Source organism: Giraffa tippelskirchi, chromosome 13 (assembly GCF_054371585.1).
Source record: "Giraffa tippelskirchi isolate mGirTip1 chromosome 13, T2T-mGirTip1v1.2.pri, whole genome shotgun sequence".
Lineage (NCBI taxonomy): Eukaryota > Metazoa > Chordata > Mammalia > Artiodactyla > Giraffidae > Giraffa > Giraffa tippelskirchi.
In genome coordinates, this window is record NC_137287.1 from 81,097,036 (window position 1) to 81,117,807 (window position 20,772).

Here is a 20,772-nt window from a genome sequence, read left to right on the forward strand (position 1 = left end):
CGTGTGGGTTTTGTGATTCCACGATTGGGAGCCCTCTGTCCACATAAATCACAACAGCTCCACACTTGGTGGAGGAAATGAGCTCAGAGAAACGCCATGTGTGATAAAAAGTGAAACAGATTGACATTCCAATAAAATCAGCTCTCCTACCCTCTGTACACTCCTGGGTCCCTGGAGAGGTGTATATACCAGAAATAGCATTGCAGTCACATCATATTCTTGGTTCAGAACTACCCGGGCTCTGCTCTCCCATCATGGCCAGAGGGCAGCTCTGATTGATGTCAAGCCCGCCTGCTCCACGTGATCCTGCCTGTTATTATTACTAACGGTGACAGATCATTACCAGGGCACTGTTTGCAGGGAATGTGCAGCCTTGAAAACACAAAGGGAAACAAACTCATTCAATGCTGCAAAAAGCCGTAGGCTCAGACAGCAGATTGTGACATTGACCTTTCTCAGCACTGGAGCAGATGGCAAGGTCAGCTATGGGGGAGGTTTTTACTTGCGTTAGGAGATCTGGGTTCTACCCCTTTTTTATGCCAATTCATTCTGTGGCCCAGGGCTCTTTGCCTCTCCCCAGGTTTCCTGCAAGCTTTAAGGGTCAAGGAGCCAATGATGGTGCTATTTGGAGGTGAAGGGTATGGAATTAAAGGGCGATCTCTGGGTTTCTGAAGGAAGGGTTGTCAGTGTTAAAATACTGCAAAAACTGTCTTTAACAGGGTGGAGTATGTCTTGCGTTCTATGTCCCGCCTGTGACACTCAGTGCAAAGGTCAGCCTGCTCTTTTCTTCCCCCCACCCCCATGATTAAATAGCCAAGAGGGAGTAAGGGGGCGAGGAAGGCAGGTAATCACATACTCCAGAAACTTCACCCTCTTCTGTTTTGTACACAAGTATTGGATATGAGAGTCAAAATCCAGTGAGATAGCTCAGGATATAAGATTTCTACCTACTTAAACCACAGGTTCAGAAAAGGGAGATCTGGGAAATACCCTTTAACTGATGTTGGGGGGAAAGATGGAGGAGGGGGAGTCAGGAAAACATTTCTGATTGATGTGTTTTTTAAAAGCACTCTTGTTAATGTTAAAAAAAAAAAATTAGGTGATAGAGCTGTAATGTATGCCTCTGCCTTGGAATCACCTCCCCTTTCTATCTAGTAAAATGCCACCTCTTGTTCTTTTGCATTCATTTATTTTTAGAAGTATAAACAATATGATAGAAAGAATACAGGTGAAGACCTATGGTCACCCTTCCAAATTTACCCCGCTTTTAGCCAAAGGTAATTTACTGCAACAGCATATTCATGCAATCAGAAATGTGCATGCCCTTAGGGTCAAGTTTAAAAAACAACAACAACAAAAACTATTATTGAGATCATACTGTTGGTTTTCGGAGAAGGCAATGGCACCCCACTCCAGTACTCTTGCCTGGAAAATCCCATGGACGGAGGAGCCTGGTAGGCTACAGTCCATGGGGTCGCTAAGAGTCGGACACGACTGAGCGACTTCACTTTCACTTTTCTCTTTCATGCACTGGAGAAGGAAATGGCAACCCACTCCAGTATTCTTGCCTGGAGAATCCCGGGGACAGCGGAGCCTGGTGGGCTGCTGTCTATGGGGTCGCACAGAGTTGGACACGACTGAAGCGACTTAGCAGCAGCAGCACTGTTGGTTTTGGATTGGATTGAATTGTATTCGACTGGACTGAATTATATGGATTGGATTGGATTGGTTTGGACTGGTCTGCATTGGACTGGATGAGATTGACTGGATTGGACTGGCCTGTGTTGGACCGGATTTGATTGTATTGCATTACATTGGATTGGATTGAGTTTAATTAGACTGGCCTAGCTTGGATTGAATTATATTGGACTGGGTTGGACTGGTTTGGATTGCATTGTATTGAACTGGACTGAACTGAACTGAAGAACTATGGATGGAGGTTCTTGACATTGTACAGGAGGCAGGGATCAAGACCATCCCCAAGGAAAAGAAATGCGAAAGGGCCAAATGGTTGTCTGAGGAGGCCTTACGAATAGCTGGGAAAAGAAGAGAAGTGAAAGGCAAAGGAGAAAAGGAAAGATATTCCCATTTGAATGCAGATTTCCAATGAATAGCAAGGAGAGATAAGAAAGCCTTCCTAGTGATCCATGAAAAGAAATAGAGGAAAACACTAGAATGGGAAAGACTAGAGATCTCTTCAAGAAAATTAGAGATACCAAGGGAACATTTCATGCAATGCTATGCTATGCTATGCTAAGTCGCTTCAGTCGTGTCCGACTCTGTGCGACCCCACAGATGGCAGCTCACCAGGCTCCGCCGTCCCTAGGAACCTCCAGGCAAGAATACTGGAGTGGGTTGCCATTTCTTTCTCCAGTGCATGAAAGGGAAAAGTGAAAGTGAAGTCGCTCAGTCGTGTCCGACTCTTAGCGACCCCATGGACTGTAGCCTACCAGGCTCCTCCGTCCATGGGATTTTCCAGGCAAGAGTACTGGAGTGGGGTGCCAGTGCCTTCTCCGATTTCATGCAAAGATGGGCACAATAAAGGACAGAAATGATATGGGCCTAACACAAACAGAAGATATTAAGAAGAGGTAGTAAGAATACACAGAAAAACTATACAAAAAAGATTTTCATGACCCAGATAATCACGATGGTATGATCACTCACTAGAGCCAGACATCCTGGAATGTGAAGTCAAGTGGGCCTTAGAAAGCATCACTATGAATAAAGCTAGTGGAGGTGATGGAATTCCAGTTGAGCTATTTCAAATCCTAAAAGATGATGCTGTGAAAGTGCTGCACTCAATATGCCAGCAAATGTGGAAAACTCAGCAGTGGCCACAGGACTGGAAAAGGTCAGTTTTCATTCTGATCCCAAAGAAAGGCAATGCCAAAGAATGTTCAAACTACTGCACAATCGCACTCATCTCACATGCTAGTAAAGTAATGCTCAAAATTCTCCAAGCCAGGTTTCAACAGTATGTGAATCGTGAACTTCCAGATGTTCAAGCTGGATTTATAAAAGGCAGAGGAACCAGAAATCAAATTGCCAACATCTGTTGGATCATCGAAAAAGCAAGAGAGTTCTAGAAAAACATCTGCTTCTGCTTTATTGCCTATGCCAAAGCTTTTGTGTAGACCACAACAAACTGTGGAAAATACTTTAAGAGATGGGAATGCCAGACCGCCTGACCTGCCTCTTGAGAAATCTTTATGCAGGTCAGGAAGCAACAATTAGAACTGGACATGGAACAACAGACTGGTTCCAAATTGGGAAAGGAGTATGTCAAGGCTGTATATTGTCACCCTGCTTATATGCTTATATGCAAAGTACATCATGAGAAACGCTGGGCTGAATGAAGCACAAGCTGGAAAAAAATTTGCCGGGAGAAATATCAATAACCTCAGATATGCAGATGACACTACCCTTATGGCAGAAAGTGAAGAAGAGCTAAAGAGCCTCTTGATGAAAGTGAAAGAGAAGAGTGAAAATGTTGGCTTCAAACTCAACATTCAGAAAACAAAGATCATGGCATCCGGTTCCATCACTTCATGGCAAAGAGATGGGGAAACAGTGGAAACAGTGACAGACTTTGTTTTGGGTGCTCCAAAGTCACTGCAGATGGTGATTGCAGCCATGATATTAAAAGACGCTTGCTCCTTGGAAGAAAAGTTATGACCAATCTAGATAGCACATTAAAAAGCAGAGACATTACTTTGCCAACAAAGGTCCATCTAGTCAAGGCTATGGTTTTTCTAGTAGTCATGTATGGATGTGAGAGTTGGACTATAAAGAAAGTTGAGCACCAAAGAATTGATGCTTTTGAACTGTGGTGTTGGAGAAGACTCTTGAGAGCCCCTTGGACTGCAAGGAGATCCAACCAGTCCATCCTAAAGGAAATCAGTCCTGAATATTCATTGGAAGGCCTGATGCTGAGGCTGAAACTCCAATACTTTGGCCACCTGATGCAAGAACTGACTCATTTGAAAAGACCCGAATGCTGGGAAAGATTGAAGGTGGGAGGAGAAGGTGACAACAGAGGATGAGATGGTTGGATGGCATCACCGACTCAATGGACATGAGTTTGAATAAACTCCAGGAGTTGGTGATGGACAGGGAGGCCTGGGGTTCAAAGAGTTGGACATGACTGAGTGACTGAACTGAACTGAACTGGCCTCACCTGGCCTGGCCTGGCCTGGCTGGCCTATTTTGAACTGGTCTGACCTGGCCTGGATTTGATTATAATTTCCAGGACTGGATTGGATTGTGCTGGATTGGACTCCATTGGACTAGACTGTATTGCACTGGCCTAGGCTGGATTGGATTGGATTGGACTGGACTAGATTGGACTGAATTGGATTGGCATGCACTTCACTAGCCTGGATTGGACTGGCCTGGCTTGACCTGGATTGGATTGGATTCAAATGGCCTGTATTGAACTGTATTGGCCTGACCATGATTGGATTGGCCTAGCCTGAAATTTACTGGACTGTCCCAGATTGGACTGGACTGGACTGGACTGAACTAGACTAGATTGGATTGAACTGGCTTAGGTTTGCCTTCTCTTGACTGAATTGGAGCAGATTGAATTGGATTGGATTTTCATGTTTTGTACATATTTATCATCTATTTCCCTTAATGGTATGAGAGATCTTTCCATCTCTCTTTATCCTTATTCCTTTAGAATGCTGATCAAGCTCTGGCTCTTCCATGAGCTCTTTTCTGCCACCTCCAACCCTTGGTTTTGTTGGTTTTTTTTTTAAACGAGCTGCAATAGCACAGAGGGCCCTGTCCACCTCTGGGCCCTTGCCCAGCACTGTGTACTTCTCATCCTGAATCTTCATCACCACCTTGCAATCATGGTGTTAGGATGCCCATTTTGAAGAGGAAATTGAGGCTAAATGGAATTCATCACCTTGCATCTCTTTATTCCCTGGAAGACCCAGATCCTGACCCAAGTGTGTCCCAAGCCAGTTCTTTCCCTCTCCAGCCCCAGGCTCCATGTCTTCACTCTACCTACTCATTCAGCAGAAGAGTTTTGAGTATCAACTACATATCCCTGCATTATTCTGAGTCTAGAGATTCAGGGGTGAGCAAAACAATTCTCTTGACCTTGTGATACTTGTTTCCTTCCTTGTAATATGCCCAGCCCTATTGATAGGTGCAATCTGCACAGGTGTGATAGAGTTTCTACTGAACCAAATTAAGACTCAGGAGAAATGCAAGATGTCATGCCTGACCATGAGACCACAAGGGGAAAAACACACTATTTTGTAAAAAGCCAAAATGTCATGTTTATCTCATGTGTTTGGGCTTCCCAAGTGGTGCTAATGGTAAAGAATCCGCCTGCCAATGCAGGAGATGTAAGAGATGTGGGTTCAATCTTGAGGTTGGGAAGATCCCCAGGAAGAGGAAGGGAAATTGCTATTCACTCCAGTACTCTTGCCTGGAGAATCCCATGGACAGAGGAGCCTGGTGGGCTACAGTCCATGGGGGTCGCAAAGAGTCAGACTGGGTGTCTGAGCACATCTCATGTATTTAAAATCACTGGAAAAAGCAATCAATAACTCTTTTCAAAATCATATTTGTCTTAGTCTCCTTGGGTTGCTGTACCAAAATACAATAGACTGGGTAGTTTCAACAGCAGACATTTGTTTCTCACAGGTCTGGATGCTGGAAGTCCAAGATTAAAGCGCTGGGTAATGTGGTGCCTGGTAAGGACCCTCTTCCTGGCTTTCAGGGAGTCACTTCCTTGCTGGTCCTCACACAGCAGGGAGAGAGCCATCTCATCCTCATCTTCTCATAAAGCCTCTAATTACCTGCCAAAGGCCCCATCTCCAGATACAGTCACATCAGGGCTTAAGGTTTCAGCATATGAATTTACTGGGTGGGGGGAGCAGTTTAGGTCACCGCAATATTCTTCTCTTATCTAATCCTTATGATAAAAACTATCTACTATTTGGGAAACCAAATCCCTTTTAAACTCATCTCCCTCTCAGTATTTCTGCCCTCACCATTCAGACCTGGCCTTTTTAAGGTGCTCACTGCTAAGTCGTGTTTGTCTCTTTGTGACCGTATGGACTATAGCCTGTCAGGCTCCTCTGTTCCCGGAATCTTCCAGGCAAGGATACTGAAGTGGGTTGCCATTTCCTTCTCCAAGCAATCTTTCTGACCCAGGGATTGAACTTGCATCTTCTGCATCTCCTGCACCAGCAGGTGGATTCTTTATCACTGAGCCAGGAAACCTTTTTAAGATAATTACCCCCCAAAACCATATCTTCACCTAGTAAAGCAAGTCAAATCTGAAATCATTTCTGTGTTTCCCCAGGTGCTCTTTCCAGTTAAAAGTCAAGTGGGAATGCATGTCCCTGAGCTATATACCTCAGGGAACCAGAAGTTCAGGTTAAGCTCAGGTAATGTTGCCTTTTGGAAACTTGAGGAATCCCACCACTGACAGAAAGTGAGATGGATGGAAAGAAGTAAAATGATTCCGTTTATAAAATGTAAATTAATCAGAGCAGACAAATTTAAATTACATAGAAATATTTGGTCCCTGGAAATTACATCTCAGGGTGAGGGCCCAGGGATGACTAATAGGAAAAAATATGAAAGATGTATAGTATAAACCTTGATTCATTGAGGGTGAGGAGGAAAGATCTTGAAAAATGCTAAGCTAGCCAATACGTGAATGGAAGCATTGATCTTCAGTAGCACATGCTGTTTTCAATTTTTCAGTTCAAAAGTTAAAATTTACCTCCAAAGTTTTGTTTCACTACCTCACACATTGGCGAAATATCTCAGGGAGTTTTTTTCACTTAAAGATCTCTCACAATTGATCCTATTATGAAGGACAATTTCCACTAAAAAAACTCCCTTTTTAGGTTTTCTTTCTTTATAAATCCTTCAAAAGTAGACATGCCGTCTGAAACTGCTTTGCTTGCTATCTATAACATAAAAGCAAGTCTAAGCATGACAGAGTTCGCTTGGAAAGCATCTCCCAGCTTGTAGTTGTGAGCTCTCACAAGGGGAGCAAGTTGCTGGCACAAAACCCAAACCTTATGGTACAAATGGCATGGCTGTCAAGTCAAGGCTGTTCAGTCATGTACCAAATAATTCAACAGGAGGACTGGGCCCGTGGGCCACCCAGAACTAAGTGCAAATGCTGAAACAGAAAGTACACGGGGATGTAGCCCTGTACCCACATTCAACATAAATTTCAAAAGTGGGTGGGACTTCAATGTGGTCCAGTTGTTAAGAATCCACCTTGCAATGCAGGAGACATGGGTTTGATCCCTGGCAGTCAGTTCAGTTTAGTCACTCAATCACGTCCGACTTTTTCCACCCCGTGGACTGCAGCACACCAGGCTTCCCTGTCCATCGCCAACTACCAGAGCTTATTCAAACTCATGTCCATTGAGTCGGTGATGCCCTCCAACCATCTCATCCTCTGTTGTCCCCTTCTCCTCCCACCTTCAATCTTTCCCAGCATCAGGGTCTTTTCTAGGGAGTCAGTTCTTTGAAGCATCAGGTGACAAAAGTATTGGAGCTTCAGCGTTAGTCCTTCCAATGAATATTCAGGACTGATTTCCTTTAGAACTGACTTGTTTGATCTCCTTGCAGTCCAAGGGACACTCAAGAATCTTCTCCAACACCACAGTTCAAAAGCATCAATTCTTCGGCACTCAACTTTTTTTATGGTACTTTGCCGACAAAGGTCTGTCTAGTCAAAGCTGTGGTTTTTCCAGTAGTCATGTATGAACGGAGAGTTGGATCCCGGGTCGGAGGGTGGGGTGGGAGGAATTAAGATCTCACATGCCTCGGAGCATGTGTGCCACAAGTCTGTACGCTGCAATGAAAGATCCTGCATGCCACAACTAAGATCCAATGCAGTCAAATAAATAACTTTTTCAAAAGTGAGTCACCATGGGCTGGGGTGAGGACAGCGCCATGTACTGAAAAGCACTTTCCCCCAGCCCACAACAACTGGGAATACTTTCTTTGGATTAAGGCAGCCTGTCTCCTGAAAGTTCTTAATAAAGGGAAAAGAAAGTACTTGGGTGATGGATGCATGAAGCCATCATCACCCAATATCACCTTCACACAGGGTCATTCATTCAATAAGTGGTGTCTGAAATTCCATTTTTAGAAAGTCCACGCTGGGCACTGAGGGGATGGATGGGATGGCTCTAGGATCACAGAACTTAAACGAGAGAACCTACATCCATGTACTTTGGAACCTTGGAGCTTCTTCCGGATGTTGTTCATTCTGATGGGATTAAGAGCCTGACTCTGGAGCGCGACCACCTGGATGAATTCAGGCTCCATCAATACCAGCTGCTGTCCTTGGGAAAGTGAAACAGGCCTGATAAGAGTGCTTGCTCGAAGGGCGGCTGCAGCGATTAATAACCTGATACACGGGAAACACCACAACAGCCTGTGTATCTAGCATGTGCCCTGTGTTTGTGGTTATTTGTCCTGTTGGCATTATTTTTACTACTAGAGTGCCTCTGACATAGTCTAAGAGACCCATACATTGCTGGCTCATGTTCTTTAACAGATGATCTGAAATAACAATGACTACATAAAACAAACAGAACAAGGGTACAGACGTCCAAAGCTGAGTGGTGAAGGTTAGTGTTGGGGACAGTTGTGTGACCACATTCAAGTTTCTTAAACTTTCTAAGGTTTAGTTTGCGAACCCGTGAAATGGGGAAGTTAATACTTACCTTGTTGTAGTGATTAAATGAGGCAATTTATGCAAAATGTTTGGCAAGTGCTATGACAGTGCGTATCTTCAAGTGTGTCATCATTTTGAATTAAAAGACAAGGATGCTGGCTGACCTGGGATACCCACTGGCTAGAGGTAGGAAGCACTGCCTAATGAGGAGGTGGTTCTCACCAGGGGTCTGGGATGCAGAAAGCATCAGGACCGGTAGTTCTGCTAGACACATTCCACATCCCTTTGGAACTATCACCTGCTCCTTAGGTTCTCAAATATTTCTGCTTGACCCTGTTTTCTGAGTAAGATCCTCACTCAGGCAACAAACAAGTATTGAGTGCCTCTTTTTTTTTTTTTTTGAACTTTTAGTTTTGTATTGGAGTATAGCCAATTAACAGCGTTGTGACAGTTTAAGGTGGATAGCAAAGGGACTCAGCCATACATATGCATGTATCCATTCTCCCTCAAACTTCTCTCCCCTCCAAGCTGTCACATAACATTGAGCAAAGTTCCCTGTGCTATACAGTAGGACCTTGTTGGTTATTCATTTAAATTATAGCAGTGTGTTCATGTCCATCCCAAACTCCCTAACTAACCCTTTACCCCATCCTTCCTCCTGGCAACCATAAGTTCATTCTCTAAGTCTGTGAGTCTCTTTCTGTTTTGTAAGGAAGTTTATTTGTATCATTTCTTTTTAGATTCCATATATAAGGGATGTTATATGATATTTCTCCTTCTCTGTCTGACTTACTTCACTATTGAGTGCCTCCTGTATGCTGGGTGCTGGAGATACAAAGATGACCAGGACACAGCCCCTACCCTGATCACGAAATCACCTTGAACTTGTTAATGTGAGGTTTCTATGGTGCTTCCAGGTGGAGTTGGATATTCAGATAGAAGCTTTGAAGTGACGTCCAGACTGTAGATTGTAACTGGGGAGACATCCCAAGTTGTAGCTGATTGTGAGCGGGGAACACACGGCCCAGGACTGGGTGTAAAGTGAGAAGCGCTATGAGCAGCAGACGAGCTCTGGGATGTGGGTGTCCAGCAAAAGCAGAGGGTCTCAGAGTCAGGAGGGCAACTCAGGGGACTGTGGTCAGAAGCAGGACAGGGGAGTGTCCCGAAACATGAAAGGACAAAGCAAGAAAGTCACCAAGAAGATGGAAAAATGGCCCCTGGATTTGTAATAGGAAGAAGCCCTTTGACAGTTGCTCTGGGATGATTGGGGTGACAGTAGAGAGGTGGCCCAATACAGGTGTCCTTTAAGGTACATGTGTGAGAAGAGAAGAGACGTGCGGTGGGTGGACCTAGGAGGGCACTGAGGGTCCCTGGGGAAGAAGGGCTGGAGGTTTTGTTTCTGGTGATTTTTTATTTGGGGTTTGGTTTTTTGTTTGTTTGTTTCCATGGGGAGAAAATGATCTGATGGTGTTTATAGGTGGAGGGAAACAGCCAGTAGGGAGGGATAGGCTAGCTGTAAGCCCAGGAGGAAATACTGACTTCCTCATGCCCTCCATCCCAGACAAGCCATGTGCCCTGGGCCTCTTCCTGCTTTTGCTCATTCTCACACTTCTCACCTATAAAGCCTACTGAGTAAAAGGGAGAACTATACAGAAGGTTTCTTCATTCCCCAGCTTGAGCCTCTCAGCTCTCCAGACTGCAAAGGAATGAATTATACAGGTTAAGTGTGTTTATGTCACTTTCTTTGAAATAGTAACCAGCCTTGCAATTGGACATCAGCAGATGAACACATCTGATAAAATGCAGCTGGTTCAAAACAGTCACTCACTGGTGTGGCTGATATATAAGTGAAGACTGTCTTCCTTCTGCACCTCAAGTAGTGGCAGGGATTCGCCATCCACCCATTACTCCCCAGTTGATTCTTCTGGTGGAGACTGTTCATATTTCCATGTTTGAACACTGAGTAGTGTGATTCTGGTACAGTCCTGTTCCAAACATGAGGTTAATGCTTAGATTTATAAATCATTTCTAATTTGACTTCCTGCCTAATTATAATAGAGAATTTGTATGCATGTGAAGATATTCAGGCATAGAGAAAATGGTCTCTCTCTCTATGTATATAGATGTGTGTGTGTGTGTGTGTAGGTAGGTAGGTTTAGTTGCTAAGTTATGTCTGAGTCTTGCAACCCCATGGACTGTAGCCTGTCAGGCTCCTCTGTCCATGGGAGTCTCCAGGCAAGAATATTGGAATGGGTTGCCATTTCCTCCTCCAGGAGATTTTCCCAACCCAGTGATCAAACTTAGGTCTCCTGCATTGCAGGTAGACTTTTTACCAATTGAGCCACCAGGGAAGCCCTATATACAAGATTCTACAATCTTGCTAACTGTAGAAAATATATTCGGATGACTTTCATTAAGGCTCAGACCGTGTTTAATAGGCCCATTTTAATACAAGAAGTTTTGACTATATCCTCACAATTTACTATATAGCACTCAACAGAAAGCCACAGTTTTCTAGTTTGTGAATATCATAAACCTCAGGCCATGAAGCCCTTGGCAGGCGTGGGTTTGGCCCCTGCCATGGAGGGAAGTGGGATCTTTGTTGTCTCAATGCAGAGACATCTTAATATCTTTATCTACACTTTCAGGAGCCCCCGGGCCCTGCACCTAGATTAGCTGATAGCAGGTCCCAGAGCCACTTAATAAACATCTTTGAATTGAATGACATAAACAAGGAGAGAACAAACCCTATTACTTCCCAAGACCTAAGAAATCACCAGGATACTGGTCCCTTCTGGCTCCTTCAAGGCCTGACAACACGCAGGGGTCAGTCTGGCACAGGAAGCCAGGCCTCCAAACACAGGAGTCTCTCAAAAAAGACACGATTCGGTGATCATGTGTCTCCATTTCCAACATGCTTAACACACGTGCGTTTGGGGACAGCATTAGTCATGACAATGGCCAAGTTCAGAGGTCACTCAGAACCCCTAATGTCCTGTTTGCCCCACCCACCCACCCACCATGGGGCTGCCTTCAGACAGGAAAAATGAAGAGCTGAAATCAAACTGGTCACTTTGTTTCCACAATTAGTTCTCAGGTTGAGAGAGTTGCTGGCAGGAGAGTCAGGGGCATTTGCCCAGGAGAAGATGCTGCTGTTTTTCTCCTCCACCCCCCTGCTCCCCTGAGGGACTCTGTCTGTCTGACACCAGTGTGCACTGGCAGTGATGTGCTCCACACCTTCCACGTGTTCAAACACTCAGCAGTTTTAATTAACTGACTGCTGTTCCAAGAACCGACATCAAATAGTCTTGTGATCTTTCCTGGTGAAGCAGGAACCACTGGGTAGAGGGGAGACAGGAAGCGGCCCCGCCCCCACCCCTGCTGGTTCCACTGAGCTAGGGCCAGAAACACCCCATAAACCCTCGGCTGTCATTTAATAGAAATAATGTCATTGGGGAGTTGCCACAGCCCAGTGGCCTCCCGCTGAGCCCAGACTCCAGGGGAGGAGGGGGTGATGCATGCCAGCTCTCACTGATCAACCAGTAAACCCTGGCCCCCATAGTAGAGATAAAGCACAACAAAAGGAAGCTGCTGGCCACTGTAATAAAAAGGCGGTTCCGACCAGGTTTCTTTTTAACTCAGTGGGATGAATGTTGCGAAAGAGTTGGGGAGCAGAGAAGTCAAATCAGGAGCTGAAACAAAATGACTTAATTGCTTTGCCACATCCACGCATTTTTAAAATGAGAGGTGCAGCGGGCAAGATTGCATCACCGAGATTTTAAAGCCTTGGTTACTGCAAGCAAACACAGCCGCAAATCTGACCGAAAGCCTGGCCAAGTTGAAATGGATGCGAGGTTGGCTTTATTACAGACGGGTAGAGAGGTACGACTCGTGGGGCAGACAGCTTTCGCATTCCTCTGGCCTGATGTCGTTTTTTAGACAGACGTGGGGCTGGACGTTCTGAGCCAAAGGATACGGATGCAGATCGACCAGGCATGTGGTTCTGTTTTTCAGCTCTTCTGGAGGTCTCATTACCTAGTGACCCACTCTCTGGTTTTTTTGTAGCTGAGCCTCGTCTGAATATTCATTGGAAGGACTGATGCTGAAGCTGAAGCTCAAATACTTTGGCCACCTGATGCAAAGAAAAGACCTTGATGCTGGGAAAGACTGAGGGCAGGAGGAGAAGGGGGAGACAGAGGATGAGATGATTAGATAGCATCACCGACTCAATGGACATGAGTTTAAGCAAACTCCGGGAAATAGTGAAGGACAGGGAAGCCTGGCATCCTGCAGTCCATGGGGTCGCAAAGAGTAGGACATGACTTAGCAACTGAATAACAACTCATCTTCCTGATTTAATTAACAAGCCCATGCTAGTCTCCCTCTGCCATGACCTTTCACCTCCAACATACAAAATGAAGAGCTGAAAGTGATTTGTGGGGACAAGTGGACTCTGGCCCTTCCAGAGAGTGAAGTCCTGCCTGCTCCGTCTGTGGTGCAGGAACTTAGGCAGGTCAGTTTCTATGAGTTTCAGGTTCATTATCTCTGAAATCGAGTGAATGATATTAATACCCACTGTACTTGTTATCTATTGATGCCCGAGAAAATTACCGAAACTTAGCAGCTTAGAACCACAGACATGGATAATATCCCACACTTTCAGCAGTGATGCACAGGTTCAGGACTTCCCACAGGGCAGGTGTGGGCTGGAGCCGCATTCTCTGAAGGCTCGACTTGCGCCAGGCTCTGCCTCCCTGCACGTGGGTCCCTCCTGGGGCCACATGTCCCCAAACCTCAGTTCCTTCCCTGTGGGCCTCTCCCGAGCCATCTAGGTGTCTTCATGACATTGCAACTGGCATCCCCCAGGGTAGGTGATCTGAGGGACAGCACAGAGACGCCACCATGTCTCTATGCTGAAACCTCGGAAATGACCTACCATCACTTCTGGGGTGACCTCCTGGCCACACAGACCCACCTGGAGAAGATAAGGGATGGGGAAGCTACAAACACATGAAGCCCAGGAGGCAGGGGTCATGGGGGCGTGGTAGAGGCCACTAGCCCTGCCCCCAGAATGGGGCCTTGGAAGTGAGTGTTGACTCTCAACCAACAGCAGAGACAGGGAACTGATAGAGAAACATATACAGAGAGGGGCAAGCGAGAGGCAACACTCATTCAGCCAAAATGTATGGTCTCCCATGTGCCTGACACTGTTCTGGGCACTTGGATCATATTAATACACAAAACCAAGACCACTATGCTCATGCAGCTGACATTCCAGGAAGGGACAGGAGCCATTAAAACAGACATAGTAAGTCAGTAGTTATACAGCCTGTCACAAACAAGGAAGGACACACAGATGAAGGGGCACAGTAGTGCATGTATGGGAGATGCAGGTAGACATATTAAAAACATGGAGTCGGGATCGGCCTCCCTGAAACAGGAAGTGGAGAAGGGGGCTGGGAGCGGGGGGGACAGAAGCCAAGCCAATCTTCAGCGAAAGCAACCCAGGTGGAGCTAGAGGCAGGTGCAGGCCTCACAGGGAGATCACCTCTCACCTGTGATGGGAAGATGACTTGGGTGTGAAAGTCAAAGAGAAAAGTCCCGGGGTGAGACAAGATCATGTTGGGTGGTGGTTTAGTGGGGGCCTCCCAGACTCCCATTCCATGAGGGTGAAACTGACCAACTGTAGAGGCAAGGAACTCAATCTTTTATAATAACCTACAAGGGAAAGAATCTGAAAAAGAATATATATATATATATTCAGTTATATAAAAGAATATATATATACCCATTGTGCGTGTGTGGGTATATATATTCTTTTATATATCTGAATCACTGCCAGAATGTGAGACCTAGGTCTGTGCTGAGGCTGTGATTCTGAAGGCTGCTCCCGGTCAATGACGAAGCAGAGAAGGGCTCCAAGGCACACTGGTCTGGGAAACACGAACCCATCTGCAGGACAGGAGCAGGGAGGGGGTTGCCAGAGATATGCCCACCTTCAGAGCCAGTGTCCTCCTGGCATCTGTCCACCTGCCTTTCCTCTTCACCTGGGGGCTGACTCACCTGGCAGCTTCATGGCTTTCCCTGCCTCCTGTTCCCTTTCCCGATGTTTCCTCATGGGCAGATCCCCTCACAAAATCCTCCCCCATTTAATGCCACCTTGGCATCAGCATCTCAGGAGACAAACCTCCAAGAGAAATAAGAGTGGAAATGAGGCCAAGCGGAAGCCCTGCAGTGATCCAGGCAGCCTGAGGCTGGTGGAGGCTGGGGTGAAACAAGGAGGGACTCTGCGGGTCCCAGTACAAATCCTCTCCATGTCTCCCTCACCCCCCGCACCACCACTTCTTGCTTGGAGGAAATAAGAGTTCATTCAGACTCCTTCACCTTCCCTGAGTTCCAAAGGGAGGGTTCACATAGTTGCTAATCAGGGAAGGGAGGGAATACAGAGACAAGGGAGGAGCTGCCAAGAAACAAAATGCATCAAAAAGTCTGCCCAAAAAAGTCTACAAATAATAAATGCTGGAGAGGGTGCGGAGAAAAGGGAATTTCCTACACTGTTGATAAGAATGCAAATTGGTGCAGACACTGCAGAGAATAGCATGGATGTTCCTTAAAAAAAACTGAAAATAGAGTTACTATATGATGCAGCAATCTCACTCCTGGGCATATATCCAGAGAAAACTATAACTGGAAAAGATCCATGCACCCCTATGTTCAGAGCAGTGCTATTTACAACAGCCAAGACGTGAAAGCTACCTTCATGTCCATCAACAGATAAAGAAGATGTGGTGCATATGCACAATGGAATGCTACTAAGCTATTAAAAAGAATGAAATATTGCCATTTGCAGCAACATGGATGGACCTAGAGATTATCATACTAAGTGAATAAATCCAACAGAAAAAGACAAATAATCATATGATATCACTTACATGTGGAGTCTGAAAAAAAGTTACACAAATGAACGGACTTACAAAGCACAAATGGACCCACAGACATAGAAAACAAATTTATGGTTACCGAAGGGAAAGTAGGGGAGGGATAAATTAGGAGGACCTGATTAACATACAAACCTTACTATGTATAAAATAGATAACCAACAAGGACCTACTATAGACCACAGGGAATTCTACTCAATATTTTATAATAATCTGTAAGGAAAAGAATCTGAATACATGCTGTGGTTTGCTTAGTCCCTCAGTCATGTCCAACTCTTTGCGACCCCAAGGACTGTAGCCCACCAGGCTCCTCTGTCCATGGGGATTCTCCAAGCAAGAATACTGGAGTGGGTTGCCATGCCCTCCTCCAGGGGACCTTCTCAACCCAGGGATCAAACCCAGGTCTCCCACATTGCAGGCAGATTCTTTACCATCTGAGCCACCAGGGAAGCCCATTTATGTGTGTGTGTGTATAATTATATGTAACTGAAACTAACATGACATTGTAAAACAATTATACTTCAATTAAAAAAAGCAAATGCAAATCTTAAAAAAGAATGGTGCAGTGATGGGACAGGGTTCTGGCTCCTCCTCAAGAAATACAAGTAGGTATTGGGTTCTTCTGTAGGAACTAAGGCCCCCACCCAGGCGGAGGATGGTGAATGCATGCTTAGCATGAGATTCCTTGAGCACCACCCTCTTACCTCACTACTAACCAATCAGAAGAAAGTCTACACAGACAGTGGAAGATAAGGAAGACTCTGATTCCCTCCCCCAAATAACTCTCCCTTTAAAAACTTTCATAGTGGAGCAGAATCTTTGAAGTTGGGTTTCGGACACGAGTTCGCCTTCTCCCAGGTTTCTGGCCTCCTGAATGAAGCAGGCTTTCCTTTTCAACTCACACTCATCACTCAAGAGTGGGAAGTAGCCAAACCTGAGTCTGGTAACAGCAGGCAGCCAGGAGGTGAGGGGTGATCTGAGTCAGAGTATAGGTTGAAGGCAGAGCTTTTGGAATTCTGGGTACATTGGAGATGAGATATGAGAAGAAGATGAGTCAAAGATTTTTTTGCCCAAGAAATTGGATCTATGGAACTGCTGATGACCGGGATGGGGGAAAGTTGTAGGTGGGGCAGATATGGGGGGAATTTGTACACATCCAGGTTGCTGTCTCCTGAGCATTCATGTGAAGGTATCCAGTAGGGAGTTGGATACATGTACATGTGGTTTGGGAGAGAGGTCTGGTCTGGGCTAGACATTTGGGAGTTACTATATGGATGCTGTTTACAGACAAGGGGCAGGTGAGACCTCAAGCGAGCAAGTGGGGACAAAGAGGGAAGAGGCCAGGAACTCCAAGACAAAGTGTCAGTAGCAGCGGGAGACCCAGCACGGAAGAGGTGGGACCAATGGGAGAGCGAAAACAAGAGAGGGAAGCCAAGTGAAGACCGTGCATGGGGGTGATAGGGCCCTGAGGTCAAGCAAGTTGAAGGCTCAGAGCTGGCCATTGATTTAGCAACATGGAGGTCAGAGGTCATTAGTGACAGTTAAGGAAAAAGATGGTCCTTGTCTTCCCTCTGGGGCTTCCCTGGTGACTCAGTCAGTTAAGAATCTGCCTGCAATGCAGGAGGCCTGGGTTCAATTCCTGGGTCGCGAAGATCCCCTGGAGAAGGAAATGGAAACCTGCTCCAGTATTCTTGCCTGGAAAATTCCATGGACAGAAGAGCCTGGTGGGCTACTGTCCATGGGATTGCAAAGAGTCGGCCACAAAGAGCCCACCACCCTTCCCACATGGGGGTGCTCCCTCTCCTCCCCAGGACCCTAGACAGGTCCATACACCTGCCTTCCCAAGCAGCACTGAGTGCCCTAAAATCCCCTACATGGAGAGCTTTCCACTAGGCTGCTGCTGCTGCTGCTGCTAAGTCTCTTCAGTCGTGTCCGACTCTGTGCGACCCCATAGACGGCAGCCCACCAGGCTCCCCTGTCCCTGGGATTCTCCAGGCAAGAACACTGGAGTGGGTTGCCATTTCCTTCTCCAATGCATGAAAGTGAAAAGTGAAAGTGAAGTCGCTCAGTCGTGTCCGACTCTTCGCGACCCCATGGACTTCAGCCTACCAGGCTCCTCCGTCCATGGGATTTTCCAAGCAAGAGTACTGGAGTGGGGTGCCACTGCCTTCTCCGCTTCCACTAGGGCAAGTCACCAAGTCACTCCCTTCGGGGGGAAGGGGGGAAGTGGGGGAATGGAAGGGGGGGACCAAGCACCCCGGGTGGCAGTTGCCCTGCCCACCTGAACAGGTGGCTTCCGGACATGGCAAGTCTCAATTGAAGGAGATTGTTTGCATGGATAGAATTTCACCTGGGAAAACTGTAGTCCGGGAAGCAGCACAGGCTGGACCGGAAGTGACACAGGCTGGACCGGATGTGACGGGAGCTGATGGGAGAAGGGCCCAGCTCTTCCAGTCACCAGTCCTGTTGCTCTGCTCTCTCACCTCACCTCACCTTTCTGGGCCTAGGCTGCTTCCTCTGTGAAATGAGGGGTTTGGGCTGACAGATTCTCCTGAGTCCTGAAGTGTAGCCAGCCATGTGAGCTCCTCATGGAGTTCTGATAGATTTCATTTTATCATAAGAAATTGTTTGAAAATACCAGCAAAAAAAGGAAACGTAGATCTTATCTCCATAGTCTTATTAGACTGGTTGAAATCTCTGTGTTTTATTTTAGTTTTGCGGGGAGGAAGAAGGGAACAGCTGCTGACCTCCGTTCGTCCACCCCCAGAGTCTCCATCTCAAGTCTTGTTCCTTTCAGTTAGACACGGGGGGTAGATAAAATGATTTAAGAAGCCTGCATGGGAGAAGACTGTAAGTTGAGAACATTCTACTCATTATTTGTTTTCCCCAGGACTTGGGGAAAAGATCAACTATCAAGAATTACAGTTCTGGAGCAATTCTGGCCACAGGAAGCTAGTTTTCTAGGCTAGAATCACGTTTATTATTCAGTCACTAAGTTGTGTCCAGCTCTGAGACCCCATGGACTGTGTGTAGCCTGCCAGGCTCCTCTGTCCATGGGATTTTCCAGGCAAGAATACTGGAAAGGGTAGCCATTTCCTTCTTCAGGGGCTCTTCCCAACCCAGGTATCAAACCCATGTTTTCTGCCTTGGCAGGCAGCTTCTTTACCACTGAGTCATCTGGGAAGACCATAATCACTGCTAGACAATCAATGAAGCCCCCTCCAACTTTAAGTGTTTGAGATTATGCAAAGGGACCCCTTCTTCCCTTCAGCGGAGGGCCATGGGGGCAGGCGGCCAGAGATGAAGCCGCCTGCAATACTGAAGTCTGGGCTCCTGAGGCCAGGCTGTGTCCCCAGAAGCTGATTGTCTTTATTTTATTTTAGTTAATGAATTAAGTAAGGTTCCAGGACTGGAGAGAAATGGGACCTCCTATTGTATTAAAGTGAGGAAGCCAGAGAAAAGCATAGAAAGACCATTTAGACTTTCAACGCCAGAATCAAAATATTTGTGGAGACACAAACCCGATATGTGTAAGCATCCCTTAGAAAGTAAAGCAGAGAAAGAAGAATCAATTATTTTTGCTCTCCCTGCCACCCCTTCCTCTCCAGCTTCTCTGCTGAGGTATGTGTGTTATTACCCTGATTGGCCTGTAGATGGCAGCCTAGGAAAGCAGAGATAAAATGCTCGGATTTAATAGATTGAGCCCACCAGAAACTGAAAAGGACCAGATTCAAGATTCCAAAGCAAACATCACTTTTTAACTCATTATTGACAGGGGGGTTTTTGCAGAAAATAAGATCTGTGGCAGGCGATTTTTATTTTGGCTGGCCCAAAATTAGTTATTTCACTAACACTTGCAGGTTATTATATTAAATAGTTACACCTGCCACATCTGTAAAGTCATCTCCATCACTGTTTCATTTTCACTCTCCATATCAGAATCAGTCACTAAGGTTTTTTTCTTTTTGTTGGTCTAATATTCACATTGTCTGAATCAGAACTATATTCTGAAGAGCTATCATTTTCTGAGACACTAGTATATAGGTCGCTCAGACAATTAGAGAAAATGTCTGCTTAAAATTCACCAAAAAATTCTTCTTCACTCAAAATTTTGTGATGTATCATTTTTGAAACTTTTATGGCAATAAACTTGTGTTTATAATATACACAAGGTTGGAACAAAAACCCAACAGATCAAAATGTGAATGGTAACGACAATCGTAAGTTATATAATGAACCTTAGATCAATTTTAATTTCTAACACCTTCAGACAGTGATGTTAACCATATCACTCTCTAAAAACGTATTGGTACATCTCCAGTCAATAATGTGTTAAAATACAGCATCATAAGAGCATACAGGTAAAATGCGAAGAAAAAAACTAAGACAAGGAATTCTTGTGTATAATATATAACCAACCACTTAACAAAAATCCCATTCAAATTCTGCCTAGAATTCTAAAACCACACCAGATCTACAGCTTACCTGGGATACATTTTTGCTAGTTCACAGTCACAGCACCAATACGGATGCCTTGTTTTAAGCAATACATGCCAATGCAATAGGTGATTTCTTAAGTCTCTTAAGTTCTAAAATTCCCTGACTATATATACTCCAGAAAAGCGGGGCAAATTCAGTTTTGTAACCTGAATGGTGTTTGCTGATAGATTTCAATGCAGTGTTCATTTTGACTGTTCTGTACTTACCTAGCAGCTCCTAGCCCTTTGGACCTACTATTTGTAAGTCAGTGATATTTCCTGGAGCCACACATTTGTGGGAGAGCCTTGCGTGGGTGTCTCCTCCCCTGGGCTGACTGCTCTGGGCACTGTCAGTGCCATGAGGATCTGGGGCCTGACACAGAGCGGGTATTGGAGGTGTTGGGTGAATTGCGCTGACTGCAGTGGAGCCACCATGTGCATCAGTTCAGTTCAGTTCAGTCCAGTCACTCAGTCGTGTCTGACTGTTTGCAACCCCATGAATTACAGCACACCAGGCCTCCCTGTCCATCACCAACTCCCAGAGTTTACCCAAACCCATGTCCATCGAGTCGGTGATGCCATCCAACATTCTCATCCTCTGTCATCCCCTTCTCCTCCTGCCCCATCCTTCCCAGCATCAGGGTCTTTTCCAATGAGTCAACTCTTTGCATGAGGTGGC